We start from the raw sequence: 15119 nt of genomic DNA, 5'->3' as shown, positions 1-15119 counted from the left end.
ATTATATACGCATGCTTATATATATGCTTATATATTGTATAATTATTTCATGCTTATGCTTATATATGCTGTGTGACAAAATAAATAAAATAAAACTGCAGTGTCCTAGGGCAGGGGTCTGCAAACTTGGCTCTTTTAAGACTTGTGGACTTCAACTCCCAGAGTTCCTCAGCCAGCAAAGCTTGCAGTTTTGCAGACCCCTGTCCTAGGGTCAGGCGATCACCTTTTGTGACCTTCAGCAGGGAAGCCAGATTCATTTTACAACTCTGCTATACTAACTTAACAACGGCAGTGATTCACTTAACAACTTTGACAAGGAAAGTCCGAAAATGGCCCAAAACTTGCTTAACAACAGAAATCTTGGGCTCAGTTGTGACGACAACCTGCACTTCTTTTTTTTGACAAGCTAGCAACATTTTTCTGGCATATTTACAAAACTGTTTTACTGATGAAAACAAAAATCTTTGCTGAGCACCAGCTCAAGTCCCGGGGTTTTGTTACCTTTATTATGTCTGCCCGGACACTGTTCGGCAACAAAATAAAACCTCTCCATCGGACGTGCCACGAGGTTGTCCTCCATCAGTTCTCCAGCCTGTTTTGCACCTGGCCGCTGGCCAGTGAACTCCAGAAGTGCGACGAGGTTCATGGTCATGAAGGTGGCGCCACGGTCATCCAGCAGAGCCAGGTTAACCATGGGACCGTTGGGCTTCTTTTTCTCCAGCCTCACCTGCCAACCTGGGAAAGGTACTGAGACAGCAGGTGAATAGTTCCATCGGGTGAATACGACAGTGTCCCCGAATAGATTGCAAGCGGAGCAAAACAGAAGAGTCTCCGCCCCAGGTAAAGCGTGCAAATGCGATGTAAGATGGAATATGGAAGGAAAGTTATTACTGCATCTTCCTTCTCCTCCTTCTACATACCTCCCCAATGCAGGTAGCCCTCGACTTACGACCAGTCGTTTAACGACTGTTTGAAGTTACAATAGATCTCCGTGGAAGTACTTACGACCTTAGCAACAGAAATTTGGGGCTTGGTTGTGGTCATACAGGACTACCTGTATTTCCCTTGCTGTCCCAGCTGGAAATCTCACCTGAATAAACGACGTCGATGAACGCATTGACCTGCTTCCAGAATTCCTCGGTGACGTTCCTTGGGGATATGGTTTTTTCATCTTCCAAGAGAAAAGTGGCCGGGAAGCCATGGGACTTCTTCAAGAGGGACAAGGTGTAGAAGAGGCCTCTGTAGCCTTCGACTTCCATGTATTGGGTACAATCCGGAAGGGGGATGGTCAGGAGGACCTCAAACTCACCTGGACGTAAGAACTAAAGGCAAACCAATAATTCAGAGACGATCGCTTCTTTAGATTAGGTAGAATTAACATGATTCCTTCTTGGGCATTTAATCTTTTTGTTTTTAAAATCAAAAAGTCAAGTTGGCTACCATGCCTGTTCAATTGAAGCATCATCTCTCTTTTTCACCTATATCTAACAGGAGATAGGGCTTTGGCAGGGGTGGGCTTCAAAAACTTTAGCAAGGGGTTCTCTGCCAGGTTGCTGGGTGGGCATGGCCATAGTGGGTGTGGCCTAACTGCAGCATGCACCATGGCGGGGGGGAAGTATTTTTGCCCTCCCCGGGCTCAAGAGGCTTTCCTCGAGCCTCCAGGAGGGCGAAAATGGCCTCCACGGGCTCCAGAGGCCCTCTGGAGGCTGAAAACAGGTCAGTTTCGGGCCTTCCCAAACTTCCAGTAGGCCCATTTTTCACCCTCCCCAAGCCTCCATGCACGCCCTGCACTTGCCTGCATCCAAAACGGGCCGTGTGGGGACTCCTGGGAGGGGAGAGGAGGGGTCGGCGGGACCAGCCAGGAATGCGATTTGGGGGTTCTCTGAACTGCACAGAATCTTAGCTAGAGGTTCTGCCGAACCCTTGCAAACCCCCAGCAGCCCACCCCTGGGCTTTGGTCACTTAGGCATGGCTGCTGTCCTGCCTTTTTCTTCTTCTTCCTATATGGATGGCCCCTGCTCTATTCCAGTGTTTCCCAACTTGAGTAACTTCCAGATTGGTGGATTTCAACTTCCAGGATTCTCCAGCCAGAATGGCCATAGTGAAGAATTCTGGGAATGGAAGCTCACACATTTGGAAAATGGGAAACACTGCGGCCAATTAGCCAGAGTTTTTATATAATACTTTATTGATAGTTGCTGTCCATACCTGTTCATATGCATAATTATCTCCTGGGATCAGTTCTCTGGTATCCCTGAAGTCAGGTCTGTCTGGACATTCGTGCAGGTAAGTGAGAAAGTGGGCTATGAAGTTCTCAAGAACATCCACTGCCTCGACTTTATCTGGATGCCCTGGGTGCAAAGTCTTGGCCTTCTTCACCATCACAGTGTCTTCGGCCTGTTGCACTTGGTGGTTTTCTTTTAGTAGAGATGCGGCCGCCAAGGATGCTAGCCTCTCTGATCGTTTTGTGGAGGTGGTGAGAGAAAGCTTCCTTCCTTCACCTGCTGGAATAAAAGTGGTGAGAATTATGGCACAGACAGGTTTCCCATCATCCCACACATCCCACAACGATGGAGAGATCCAAGAGCAGCTGGCACCGAATCAGTGTCCTTACAATGAGAGCATCATTGGGCATCATTGAGCATCATTTTAGGTTTGGATTCACCTGCTTGGGTGATGGAGAGAATGTGCAGAGAGACTCAGCTAGCCTTCCAAGTAGAATTAATCCAGCCTTTGACTTCTCTTTTCATGAGCATATTACAATCCACTGCTCATCAAGATGGTAAAATTCAGTGAAATCTGAGGATTATCACTTCTGGGGAGACATGCTGAGTGTATTACCTCACTTGCCCAAGGAGCTGCTGATCCAGTTCTACAGAGGAATTATTGAGTCTGTCATTTGCACCTCTATAATTGTCTGGTTTGGTTCTGCAACCCAACAAGAAAAACACAGACTTCAGGATAATTAGAACTGAAGAAAAAATAATTGCTACCAACCTGCCTTCCGTGGAGGACCTGTATACTGCACGAATCAAGAAGAGGGCCGTGAAAATATTTACAGACCCCTCGCATCCTGGACATAAACTGTTTCAACTCCTACCCTCAAAACGACGCTATAGAGCACTGCACACCAGAACAACTAGACACAAGAACATTTTTCCCCGAAGGCCATCACTCTGCTAAACAAATAATTCCCTCAACACTGTCAAACTATTTACTAAATCTGCACTATTATTAATCTACTCATCGTTCCCATCACCAATCTCTTTCCACTTATGACTGTATGACTGTAACTTTGTTGCTGGTAATCCTTATGATTAATATTGATATTGATTGTTCCTGATCGCTTATTTGTACCCTATGCTTATCATTAAGTGTTAAATTGTTCCCTATGACCATCATTTGTGTTGTAAATATTGTATCTTGATGAAGGTATCTTTTCTTTTATGTACACTGAGAGCGTATGCACCAAGACAAATTCCTTGTGTGTCCAATCACACTTGGCCAATAAAAATTCTATTCTATTCTATTCTATTCTTCTGTACATGTTCCACACTACATTCTGGGGAGTGAGGAGAGATGTAGCCATGGACCAATAAGTATTGATTGCAGGGGTGGGCTTCAAAAATTTTAGCAAGGGGTTCTCTGCCCAGTTGCTGGGTAGGCGTGGCCATGGTGGGTGTGGCCTAGTTGGTCTCCTGCACCACGGAGGGGAGCATTTTTGCCCTCCCTGGGCTCTGGAGGCTTTCCTCGAGCCTCCGGAAGGGTGAAAACGGGCTCCCAGGTTCCAGAGGCCCTCCGGAGGCTGAAAAACAGGCCCGTTTCCGGCCTTCCCGAATTTCCGGTAGGCCTGTTTTTCACCCTCCCCGAGCCTCTGCACGGATCCTGCACTTACCTGCATCCAAAACGGGCCGCGTGGGCACTCCAGGGAGGGGAGGGGCGGAGTGGGTGGGGCCAGCCAGGAGTGCGATTTGGGGGTTCTCCAAACTGCACCGAATCTTAGCTAGAGGTTCTGCAGAACCCCTCCCAACCCCCAGCAGCCCACCTCTGGTTGATTGTGATGGAATGTAGTTGGATGCAGTGGTGGGTTTCAAATTCTTTTACTACCAGTCCTGTGGGCGTGGCTTGGTGGGTGTGGCTTGGTGGGCGTGGCAGGGGAAGGATACTATAAAATCTCCATTCCCTCCCTACTCCAGGGAAGGTTATTGCAAAATCCCCATTTCCTCCTGATCAGCTGGGACTTGGAAGGGAAAGATTATGATGGGGGCAGGGCCAGTCATAATTTTTACTACCGGTTCTCCGAACTACTCAAAATTTCCGCTACTGGTTCTTCAGAACTGGTCAGAACCTGCAGAGGTGGCAGAAACCCACCTCTGGTCAGATGGATACCGAAGAAGGAGGGGATACTTTCTGGAAGAATAAGACAACTCAGTTCAGAAGTTTTGTGTGAGAGAAAGAGGATAAAGACAGCCCTTCCCTAACAACTCCCAGAAGTATGTTATAGATGCAGATCATTTGTTTCAGTTTGGCAAGAGTCTGTCTATAGGTGTGGAAACAATAAAGAACTCAGCTTGGAAGAATCACCAGGTGTCTTTATTGGTTCTTTGGGCCTGACATTGATGAAACTCATTAGGAAGGACAAGAAATGGACATGCACAACAAGAAGAAAAAAACACAGAAACATCAAGCTCCAGAAAAGCTTAAACCTTATCTGTGTGGGTAGGAGAGAGACAGGGAGGGAGGGAAAGAAAGAAAAAGAAAGAAAGGAGAAAGAAAGAAAAGAAAGAAAGAAAAAGATAAAGGAAGGAAGGAAGGAAGGAAGAAAGGAAGAAAGGAAGGAAGAAGCAGGAGATACATACCTATGGACTTGTGGCTGAGCTTGCGTTTGGACCAAGGAACTGGTGTGAGAGAATACTCTAAATGGTCTGGCTTTGAGGTTGTAGACATCTTAGGACTATGCCAATTCCCATCATTAGGCATTTGAGCTGGAAGCAGTGGCGTGCGACCACCATATTCTTCCATCTCTGGGGCCTTGCTGCACGTTTCCCCTCGGTTCTTATTCTGAAGTGTTTTCTCCATCTTCTGGTCCTTCCTGATCAGGGTGGGGGGGGGGAGGACAAAGGGAGAAAAATGAGACTACAACTTTGCGTAGTTTAGGAGGAACCGAATGGCCAGGTACAAAGATTTGGATTATTATCAGGGGATGTCTTATTTTCAGGGAAACAGGATACCTGTAATCCCCCTGAGTCCAACCTAACTCACAGCGCTGTTGTTAGAAGAAGTGGTCACCAGGCTATCTTGAGCATCTGAAAATAAGGTGGAATATAAATATAGTAAATAGCAGACAGAGCAGTACCTGAGCTAAAGTCCATTTTGAGGAATTAGTACAGGGCAGATAACCTGATACCTTCCCAGAGTCTGGGGTTACAGCTCTTATAATTCCCAATGACCATGGGGATGATAGTGTGGGAATTCCCTCCCTGGAAGAATGAAACATTTTGGGAAATATTAAAAAATGCAGAATATTATATTTCCCTAAAGGAGAAATGGAGAAACATGTTTTTAGAGGCAGAAAGCAGCCCACAGGCTTTCTTAATAGCCCACAGCGGATGCCAGCACTTAAGGAGATAAAGAGCTTATTGAAAAAGGAAGCCAACCATCTAGATGGCTCCATTCATAAGCAAAGCAAATAGTGCAGGCAGAAATCTGTTCAAGACAGGATAGTTCGAAACTCCTTGCAGCAAAGTTTGATAGCTAACAAAAGCAGACTGGTAGGATTAGTACATTAGCCCCTAACCCAAGATCCAGCACAGGACGAAACTCATTAGCCACAATAGGAATTACCCAACACCCTTTCAGAACACAAGCTCCTTCATTGCACAATGCCCCCCCTCCCCACCAGCAGCATTTCAGGACCTGTATAAAAATCCTGGCACTCATCTAGCTAATTCTTCAGCTGACCCAGAACTGAACCCTGTCTTTGTGTGTGGTTCTGCTTCGTCAATAAACCAGCTGTCTTCAATCAGCCTCCATGTTGTTTCCAGCATCTTTCTCCCAATTTGGAACTGAACCAGATGGATTTTCCCTCCAACAATTAAAATGGTAGTTTATGGCAGTAGTGAAATTCAATTTTTTTTTACTACCGGTTCTGTGGGTGTGGCTTGGTGGGTGTGGCAGGGGAAGGATACTGCAAAATCTCCATTCCCTCCCCACTCCTGCGGGAAGGATATTGCAAAATCTCCATTCCCACTCTGGGGCCAGCCAGAGATGGTATTTGTCAGTTCTCTGAAGTACTCAAAATTTCCGTTACCGGTTCTCTGAACTACTCAAAATTTGCACTACCAGTTCTCCAGAACCTGTCAGAACCTGCTGGATTTCATCCCTGGTTTATGGGATTTTGAAGTCTACAGGTTACCTGCATCTTCCTTCGCCTAGAATATCTGCAATGGTCACACATATATTCCACACAGACGAACCAGAGGGACAGAAGCAAGTCTTAGAAGCACAATCTTTGCATGGCATGCTTATAAAGGGTTAAATAATCCAGAGGTAGTATTCAGCAGGTTCTGACCAATTCTGGAGATCTGGTAGTGCAAATTTTGAGTAGTTCGGAGAACCGGCAAATACCACCTCTGACTGGCCCCACCCCCATCTATTCTCTGCCTCCCAAGTCCCAGCTGATTGGGAGGAAATGGGGATTTCGCAGTATCCTTCCCCTGCCATGCCCACCAAGCCATGCCACGCCCACCAAGCCACACCCACAGAACCAATAGCAAAAAAAAATTGAATCCCACCACTGGTTAAATCACTACTTCCAGAACAGACTGGCTGAGGAATTCTGGGAAATGAAGTCCACACACCTTAATGTTGCCACCTTTGAGAAACACTGGGTTAGATTAATAGCTCAACATTGCCTTTATTTATAAGAATGATTTCAAATCCCACTGTAACCTCCAAACCTTGACAAAATTAAGATGGCAGCTCTGGTTGCGCAAATGGACTACAAATCTAGATCAAGGCAAAGCAATAGGTGCAATTTACATAGACTTCTGTAAAGCTTTTGACTCACTGGTACATGATAAACTTCTCCTAAAACTAAAATCCTATGGCATCTCCGGACCCCTCCACAATTGGATAACAGCTTTCCTGTCAAACAGACAACAAGTGGTCAAAATTGGCAGTGCTCTATCAAATCCTATTCCTGTCAATAGCGGCGTTCCCCAAGGCAGTGTTCTTGGACCAACACTCTTCATATTATACATTAATGATCTCTGTGACCATATTATAAGTAATTGTGTTCTCTTTGCTGACGATGTCAAACTATTTAACACCACCAACAATACAGCTACCCTTCAAAAAGACCTTGACTTTGTATCAGAATGGTCAAAAACTTGGCAACTCCAAATCTCAACCAGCAAATGCTCTTACACATTGGAAAAAAGAACCTAAACACTAAATACAAGCTCGATGGACATTACCTTACAGATGACCCCCACCCTATTAAAGACCTTGGAGTTTTCATATCAAACAATCTAAGTGCCAAAGCCCACTGCAACTACATCGCAAAAAAGGCTTTAAGAGTTGTAAACCTAATCTTGCGTAGCTTCTTCTCCAGAAACACTACAGTACTAACCAGAGCATATAAAACATTTGCTAGACCAATTCTTGAATACAGCTCGCCTATCTGGAACCCATACCATATTTCAGACATCAATACAATTGAACGTGTCCAGAAATATTTTACAAGAAGAGTTCTCCACTCCTCTGAATACAACAAAATATCTTATGCCACCAGACTTGAAATCCTGGGTTTAGAAAACTTAGAACTCCGCCGCCTTCATCATGACCTGAGTTTAACTCATAGAATCATCTATTACAATGTCCTTCCTGTTGAAGACTACTTCAGCTTCAATTGCAACAATACACAAGCACACAATAGATTTAAGCTTAATGTTAACCGTACCAGTCTTGATTGCAGAAAATATGACTTCAGTAACAGAGTTGTTAATACTTGGAATGCACTACCTGACTCTGTGGTCTCTTCCCAAAATCCCCAAAGCTTTAACCAAAAACTGTCTACTATTGACCTCACCCCATTCCTAAGAGGTCTGTAAGGGGCGTGCATAAGAGCACAAGCGTGCCTACCGTTCCTGTCCTATTGTTTCCTTTCATTATATCCAATTAATATAGTTATTACATACTTATATATATGCTTATATATTGTATAGTTATTTCATGCTTATGCTTATATGTACTGTTGTGACAAATAAATAAATAAAAAAAATAAAAAAAATGATATGTCAACTTTACATTGTTGTGATGTACATTAAAAGAGGAAGGGGTTGTACTTTGAATACACAAACAGATACTTTCATGACTGTTTTGATTCCCTGTGGTGCCCCTGTCTGCATCTGGGGTTTAAAAAAAACTATTGGATCCACAAATGTCTTTCTGTTTGGCCTCCTTTGCAATTTAGAATCATTTTAAATAATTCTCTATTCTAGAACTGACTCTATTCAAGTTGAACTTTAATTGTTTTCAGGGTCTTAAATGTTCTTTTTAATCAATATTGTTATTCTTGGAGACTGTTCTTTTGGTCTTTGCACGTACTTTCAGCTTCTGGGAAGAAAAAGCAGTTACAAGATAAATTAGGATGATAATGATAATAACAATTTGCCATACAGCCAGGAGCTTTGCTAAGTCTAATTATATTAAGTGCTTAAAAGTTCCAGGGCTTAAAATACTGAATCAGTTGGGTTCTTTAATCTGTGTTTTAGTTCTCATCCTGAAGCAAGATAAGGATGTTATCTTGTAAGGCAATAATAAAAGATTGGGGGGCTATTTAACACCCATTAATGTATGTATACCTATAGAGGGGAGGTTGCTCCGGATCTTGGATTCTTTTGGCGCGCTAGATCCGTCTAGATCCTCTCGGACAGGTGATTTGTCTTTCCAAAATCCAATGTGTGTAAGACACAGCAGCCCTCCTACCCCAACTGCCTCACCAACTGCCTGTTTTCAACAGGCACGCTCCAACCCCTGAGAATTTTAAGGAGCAAACATTCTACTACTTCAACCGTCAGGAAAGTTTGCCTCCATTTTGACCAAGGGACTGACTTCACATGTTGTATTAAGCCATCCTGCACTCCTTCAGGTTTGGCTTGGTTTAGCATGTGGAGTAAAATTGTGTCTGATGAGAGCCACACATCAGTTCGTGTTGTGCTGTGGGATCAACCAGCCTTTCCTGAATGAAGCAGTTAATTAATTCTGCCCCCTCAAATACCATAAACTGGAGGTCTTCAAACTTGGCAGCTCTAAGACTTGTGGACTTCAACTCCCAGCATAGCTGGCTGGAGAATTTTGGGAGTTGAAGTCCACAAGTCTCAAAGCTGCCAAGTTTGAAGACCTCTGCCATAAACCATGGTTCACAAGTTCATATGAACACTGTCACGGGATGGCTTTAGCCTTTATCGTTTCAGGGGACAGAATATCCCAGAGGAATCCAGAAGCTTCTGGGCTTCTATTGCTTTAACATTCTTCCTTCTCTAGAATCGCAATCTTACCCTGGTCAGCTGCAAGGTTGTTTAGATGATGGGGAAAAGTTTTGGGTTCACCAACCCACTAAGTTACAAAATCTTTGGCTTTATATTTTACATTTTGAGCCATTTCTAAAATTACAAAATCATTCTAATCATCAACACCTAAAGCCAAAACAAGTTTCAGGGTTGTTGCTTTTTCCAGTTTTTGAGTAAAAATAAAAAATCCAGAAGGGCTTTGTAAGTAGAGACAAAAACTAGATAAATACTTTTCTTTAGGTAAGCCATTCAGTTTTGCCATTTCCATCAACTCCATCACCTTCATCATCTATTCTTCCATGGGGAGAATTAGTGTGTGTCTCTCTCTTTGTGTATATATCTGTCTGGAAGGGTTCACCCAGTTGGAACTTTGGCGAGAAGCCAGGAGAAAATATAAAGATTGAAATAAAATTCAGAAAAGATGGCTAGGACCACCTAAATGTACCGGAAGCAAAACCGAATTGCATACATGGAACTGAAAATAAACTTAATTAAATCTACATTGTCTGAGGAAGTAGCAGACCTTAGCTGGCCTTGGGAACTAAACAAGTGTAAGGCTCCAACTAATGAACCCAAGCAAATCAGAACTCAGTCTTGGCTCCTTCTCAACTGTCTTCTTTATTGAGTACATCATATCGACACAGCTTCAAAGGAAAACCAAATTTAAATCCTTCCCACGGTTACAGTATAATTAAACTAGGGAATAACCCCCATCCCCAAGTTTCACAGGTCACATTGGCCAATTGGGTTAATTGGCAGGCTCTTTTTTTTTTAATTTGAATTTATATCCCGCCCTTCTCCGAAGACTCAGGGCGGCTTACACTGTGTTAAGCAATAGTCTTCATCCATTTGTATATTATATACAAATTCAACTTTTATTGCCCCCCAACAATCTGGGTCCTCATTTTACCTACCTTATACAGGATGGAAGGCTGAGTCAACCTTGAGCCTGGTGGGACTTGAACTTGCAGTAATTGCAAGCAGCTGTGTTAATAACAGACAGACTTAGTCTGCTGAGCCACCAGAGGCCTTTCAGGCACTCCTTCCCCGACCTTATCAGTTGCCAGTAGAGATGACCTTGGTTCTCACGAGAAAGCTCTCTGTTGTGACTAGTAATGCATTCCAACCTCCTTCCCCTTTTCCTTCTCTGTGTGGCAACTGAGTAGCAGAAGGATGGCTGTTGCCAGGTTCAGTTTGAAGTTGACAATAAGATTGACTCTGGGTCATAATCCATATGGATTATGACTTATGTTGTATTTTAATTTATGATTGTTAATCTTATACCCTGTACTTTGTTCTGGGAAGTCTCGGGGGGTGGGAGGGGGGGAGATGAAGGATCAATGTAAAGGAATGATTGAAGATATGTAATTAAGAAATAGAAATAATTTGAAATGAAATCGTGGCTGCTCAGCTGCCATTTCAGAAGGGAATGGAAAGGGAGAGGAGAGAGTAAAGGAAGAAAGTAGGTAGGAAAGAGAGAGGTAGAAAAGGGGGAAAGGAGAAGAAGAAGAAAGGGGAAAGAGAGAAGGTTAGAAAGGGTGGAAGAGAAGAGTAGGGAAGGAGGAGAGGATGTAGAAAAGCGAAGGAGAGGAAGGATGAAGAAAGTAGAAGAAAGTAGAGAAGGGAGGAGGAAAGGTTTGTTAAGGAAGGAAGTGGTAGCTGGGCAGGTCCAAATAAGTAACAAATGAAAGTTAATGACTAATGTTGAATAAGAGACTGTATATTGAATAGGTTGTTGGAAAATGGAAATAAAACTTTTTTACTAAAAAATAAAAAAAAATTGACTCTGGGTAATATTAGGATAGGAGAGCACAGACAACAGCGGGACAGTTGGCCGAGAACATAAGAAGACAATGTAAACCGTTTCTTCCCTATTGCCAAGAAAAATGGATCATGGTGGCCAATACAAATCATCTGGTTTTGGTGTTTCTCTCTAGGCCCGTGATGGTGAACCTATGGCACGTGGAGCCATATCGGTGGGCACGCAAGTTCAGTTCCGGCGCGCATATGCGCGCTGGCCATCTGATTTTCAGGCCTTCCAGTCTCACAGAAAGTCGGCAGACAAGCTGTTTCCAGCCTCGGCAGGGCCTTCGTGGGGTTGAAAAGGCTGTTTTTGCCCTCCCCAGGCTCCTAGAAAGCCTCTGGAGCCTGGGGAGGGCAAAAAATGGGCCTACCGGGCCCACTGTGCCATTGTGTGCCAAAAACGTGGGGGGGCGTGGGGGGTCGTGTGCACATATGCGGGGGGGCGGGGCGCATAGAACTAAGGGGAGTGGGCACGCACGTGCGCCCCCCCCCTGCCCTCCCCCCGCTTTTGGCACATGATAGCAAAAAGGTTTCCCATCACTGCTCTAGGCTGATTGTGCTATTCTGATTATGGCTATTGGTGTAGGTGAACTTGAAGCGGGCATCTCCAAGAATGGGCAAACGCAAGAACATGCCCTCTTGCCCTACACCTTAGGGGTGAAGCAACTTAATCACTGGAATAAACAAGATGGATTCCACAGAGTCCCGCTATTAGGGCAATGCCCGCTATTCGGAAATCATCAAGAAGATTGGCTACAATCTGGCCACTGTTGCCTTCGTGCCCATCTCTGGCTGGCATGGGGAGAACATGTTGGAGCCCAGCAGCAATGTGAGTAGTTTATGGATTCCTTGTTCCTCTCACTCCCTGGCTTTAAGTAGTGTTTCTGGTGTCTAAAATATAATTTCCTTGTGTTAAAGGAGTGTTTTTCAAACCTGTCAACCTTAAGAGGTATGGACTTCGCACCCATGTATGTGTCATCTTTAAGATGTGTGTTTCCTGTGTTAAAGCTGTGTTTGTCAAACTTGCCAACTTTTAAGAGGGCTGGACTTCAACTCCCAGAATTCCCTAGAAAGCATGGCTGGCTGGGGAATTCTGGGAGTTGAAGTTTACCTATCTCAAAGTTGACAAGTTTGACAAACACTGTGTTCTAATAATATCTCTAACCAAATTGGAGGTTAACCAATGTATTGTAAGAGCAAGCCAGGTACTTCGTTCACCCCCTGAAATCTTGGAAGCGTCTGGCTTACATTTGGCAGCAAAATTGCATAACGGTGTAGTGTCAGACTTCTCAGGGATATTGTGTTGGTATTCCTGTCTCTGCAGCCAGTTTCCTGTTTCTTTTTGCAGATGGCTTGGTTCAAGAGCTGGAGCATTACCAGGAAAGAGGGCACTGCTTTTGGGACCACCTTGGTGGAAGCTCTGGACTTCATCATTCCTCCTTCCCACCCTGTTAGCAAACCCCTCTGTCTGCCTCTGCAGGATGTTTATAAGATTGGTTGTATGTACACAGCTAGGAAGAAAGAAAGTATGTTGCCTGTTAGGCTAAGCAGGAATGGAAAATGATGAAGGTTTCCATATGGTCTTCATTTGCCCAATGCTGGCATTTAGTACATACAGGTAGTTCTCAACTTATGACACAATTGTGACTGGAACTTCCATCACTAAACGATGCAGTTGTTAAATGAATCAACACACACACACACACACACACACACACAGGGTATGTGACAATGCAATATACTAGATAAAATATTAAATTAAGATAAAGCTGTAATAAAATCACCATAATAAGAGTCCTCCACTCCTCTACCCGCAATAAAATACCTTATGCCACCAGATTCTAAATTTTGGGCTTAGACAACTTAGAACTACACCGACTTCAGTCTGACCTAAGCATAGTACATAAAATTATCTACCACAATGTCCTACCTGTCAATGACTACTTCAGCTTCAACCACAACAATACACAAGCAAATAATAGATACAAACTCAAGGTAAACCGCTCCAAACTCGATTGCAGAAAATATGACTTCAGTAACAGAGTGATCAATGCCTGGAATGCGCTACCTGACTATAGTTTCTTTCCCAACCCCCCAAAACTTTAAGCTTAAACTGTCTATTGTTGACCTCACCCCATTCCTAAGAGGTTTGTAAGGGGCGTGCATAAGAGCACCTGCGTGCCCACCGTCCCTGTCCTAATATTTCTTTTTACTTACTCTTTGCATGTATCCAAATTATGTTTATACTTTTACCTGTTATCTTATATATGATTGACAAAATAAAAAAATACACCATCACCCAGCAAGCTCCAACCAAACCTGGGAGCTCAGACAACCTCAGCTATGATCCCAGCATAATACCATGGGAGTCTGACAGCAGCCGATAGAATATGTGTCCTTGCACAGGAACAGGAAGTTCAAGTTCAAAGCCCAAGAGAAAGTATAATAGTCACTCTCTCTCAACTCCAATGTGGTCAGCTGCCCAGGACCTCAAACCCATGTGGTTCAGCTTCATCAATAAACCATCTTTCCAATCAGCCTCCATGTTTCCAGTGTCTTTCTCCCAACTTGGAACTGAACCAGATGGATATGTCTTCCAACAGCCTTTTGTGACATGAGACCGATGGCAGCTGTGGGTAAATCAAATCTGTTGAAAAGAACGCTGGGAGACCAACTAATATCACCAAGTTGGCTATAAAAGCAAGCAAGAAGTGAAGGTTCTGGTGACGGATCAGTGGTTGGCCTCACTCGTTCCCTCCTCTTCCTCACTTGGGACTGAGCACCAGGAAGAGACTTGAAAGAAAACAAATGGCATTGGTCCTCCCTGGAGTTGGTGCAAATTAAAAACATGAAAATAAAAATGGGGTTCATTCACCATAGCAGCATTTTTTATGACATCCATAACTTGCAACGCATGTCCTAAAATTTACCACGTGGATTGGGAGGATAGAAGACTAATAGGTTAGACTAATAGCAGTGGTGGGTTTCTACCAGTTCGCCCTGGTTCAGGCGAACTAGTAGTGGCACCGTCCACCTGCACCGTCCACCTGCCCAGATGTCATCATGGACACTCTGCGCATGCGCAGAAGGTTCTTTGCATGCACAGAAGTGCCGAGACATCTTGAACAACAAACGGAAGCAAAGCTACTAGGGATTAAACTAGCAGCACTTTCTAACCTTAGCGACTTTAAGATATGTGGACTTCAACTCCCAGAGTTCCCCAGTCAAGGATATGCTGCCTTGGGAATTCTGGGAATTGAAGTTCAAACACCTTAAAGTCTGTGTGAGGTTGAGAAGGAATGGATCCTGACTACACGAACTCAGATGGCCACTAGAGAGCAGCAAAGAGTTATCTTTAAAATGATATATTCTTGGCTGTCATTTCATGGGCTAAAGTTTTGCGGCAGAGATCTGGTAGCTCAAGTCAATATGAAACACATGCAAAAAGCAGTTCGTCATTCAGGGAAGGGATTCAGGTGCACATTTAAATAAATGCAAGCAATTAACGTAAAGAGCTGCAATTCTGCACTTCCAAAGATGAGAATAACTTCCCTGGAATGCTTCCATTGGAATATTACAATTGAATATTGATTATTGCGTTTGTAATCTGCACCTCTATAACTGTCCGGTTTGGTTCTGCAACCCAACAAGAAAGACAGACTTCAGAGGATAATTAGAATGGTAGAACAATGGCTACCAACCTGCCTTCCATTGATGACCTGTATACTGCATGAGTCAAAA

General features: G+C 43.9%; 1 pseudogene; it reads left to right on the top strand.

Moving 5' to 3' along the window:
* Window positions 1-2570: 2570 nt before the first annotated feature.
* LOC131204523 (elongation factor 1-alpha 1-like) lies at window positions 2571-12942 on the top strand (annotated as a pseudogene).
* Window positions 12943-15119: the final 2177 nt, after the last annotated feature.

The sequence above is a fragment of the Ahaetulla prasina genome, chromosome 10 (genome assembly GCF_028640845.1).
Source record: "Ahaetulla prasina isolate Xishuangbanna chromosome 10, ASM2864084v1, whole genome shotgun sequence".
Lineage (NCBI taxonomy): Eukaryota > Metazoa > Chordata > Lepidosauria > Squamata > Colubridae > Ahaetulla > Ahaetulla prasina.
Note: the sequence above shows the minus strand (reverse complement) of the source record. Positions and strands in the feature narration are given on the sequence as shown.